Source organism: Eretmochelys imbricata, chromosome 20, assembly GCF_965152235.1.
Source record: "Eretmochelys imbricata isolate rEreImb1 chromosome 20, rEreImb1.hap1, whole genome shotgun sequence".
Taxonomy (NCBI): Eukaryota; Metazoa; Chordata; order Testudines; family Cheloniidae; genus Eretmochelys; species Eretmochelys imbricata.
In genome coordinates this window covers 15,605,988-15,608,188 of record NC_135591.1, presented here as the reverse complement: position 1 = coordinate 15,608,188, position 2,201 = coordinate 15,605,988, and positions in this window count along the sequence as shown.

The window sequence follows — 2,201 nt, the reverse complement described above, 5'->3', positions numbered from 1 at the left end:
CTGCCTTGTCATCTTACACCACTTTAGCAGGCCATTTTATTTCCTTTTCCTTTGTCTTCCAACAAAAATGAAGAGAAAAATAACCTTTTTATAGCATCTCTCTAAACCTATAAGCAGCCCTGTCTGCTCTCAAGAATTCCATCATCTCAGAATGGTAGATTACATTACCTCCAGCACCGTCTGGTGAATTCTAGATTGTAGTGAGATTGGTGTGATTGAGCTGTGTATGCCTTTAACAAGGCGGTGCATTGAAGATTAAATCTGATTTAAGGAGGTAATTGATCCAGTCTAGCAAGAGGAAAATGAGCCCCCAGTAGTGGCAACCTAGAACAGCACAAATAGATTTTAGGCTGTAGGTAACATTTCCAGTGCTTAAATTACTTAAGAGCTTTTGGCCTTGTTGGTGTGGGAAAATATTTTTTGGTTTAAGTGAATGGTTAAAATACAGACTTTCTAGCTGCATGGGTCTGATGCTCGTGGACATTGAGGTCAGTATCCAAAGGGCCTTGGTTTGGTTTATATCAATTGAGGAAGGGGTTTAAGCTAAACCACCCCCAGTAACCCACTCTTCTACTGGAGTAAGAGTGCCCCTGCAGGGGGGTTACACCACTGGCATCACTATTCCCAAACACTGCATTGACCTGAGTTCCAGTCATGCCCATCACTCATTTCTCAGTTTCCAATGCAAACAATATTAGGAAATACAAAATTAAGATTTAAACATAAATTCCATTGTCTCATAAAACAGCAAGACTCCTAATTTATTCTGTCACAAAACCAACCCCCCCCTCCCCCAGCCTTAGCTTGAACGAAATTACCAATTCTAATGAACGTGATGTTGAGTTGGAAGTGCACTAGCTACTGCATCTGTCAGTGTCTTCCTCAGTTTGTATAACTTATGGTAAAGTAATAACACAGACACTGACCTTACATGTAAACAAAATACCAATCACAATGACTAACCTAATCTTCAGCCTTGGCAGTCTGCAAAACACATCAGTCAGTTTCATGGGATTCCCTTGATAGCCAAGACCTAAATCCCATTTTCAAAAGTGAATGAGAAACTTGAGTCTAAGCTCAGTGAAAATCAAAGGAGTTCACCATCCTAAGTCAGTTATTGAAAATATGAACCTGTTCCCAGTTTAATGTAAACAGAGATTGTGATGATCCAAAGTACTGTTCCTTGAACACTTGTCTGTAATTCTTCACACTTGTCTTTTGGAAGCTATTTCTAAAATCTTTCATGAATGAAAGAAAAAATCCCCATAATTTTGAAGCCTGTGACACACAATTTAAAACAGAAGGACATTATCAGCTAGGGGAAACTGTCAGAACTCTACTTTGGAGCGATGGCAATCTATGCCAGCAGCCAGCTGTGGCCCAGAGCTAACAAAGAAGGTGACTTAAACCTGGTTGTGCAAAGGCTTATCTAAATGTGCTTCTCTGTAGGCACGTGTGGTCCCATTGAATGGGACTCTGCACATAGCATTAAATACGTTTGCAGGACCCAGGCTTACAAGTCAGCCATGCATGTCAGACGAGTTTGGCTTTCAGAAGCAGAGAACTTTTACGTTGGGATAGGTTTGTTCTGTTGCTGTTTGGTGCTGTGCCCTTAGAACTTGAGCTGAAGCGAGAGCTCACCGTTTGAATAGTCCCTAGGACGATTCCGCTTTGGGAAGGTTCTTTAAGAAAGTGTTAAGTTCCCTGGTGCTGCGGTGCATTAGCTCTGCTGCCTTTGCTTTGATCACATTTTTTAGCTGTCAGTTTAAAATAGTCTCAAAATTGTGTTTTGGGTATTGCAAAGGGAAACAAACACTTCAGAATTAATCCAGGTAAAAATGTCTGATTTGGGGAGGTGGGGGAATAAACTTTTAAATAACCCCTCCCAGGTCCCTGCAGAGCTGGGGTTCTCATAACGCGTGTGACTCCTTGTTTATCTTTGCTGCCTGTGACTAAATTTTTTTAAAGCACAAACGGTTCCAAGGCCTAGAGCTGTGCTTGTCAGACGGGAGTTTGAAATCCCCTTTATTTATGTGCGGAGCATTTAGAGCAGCCTGGAAGCTGAGCATTCTTCCCACCAGGCTTGACAAAGCCCTGGCTGGGATGATTTAACTGGGAATTGGTCCTGCTTCGAGCGGGGGGTAGGACTAGATGACCTTCAGGGGTCCCTTCCAACCCTGATATTCTATGATTCTATGAAG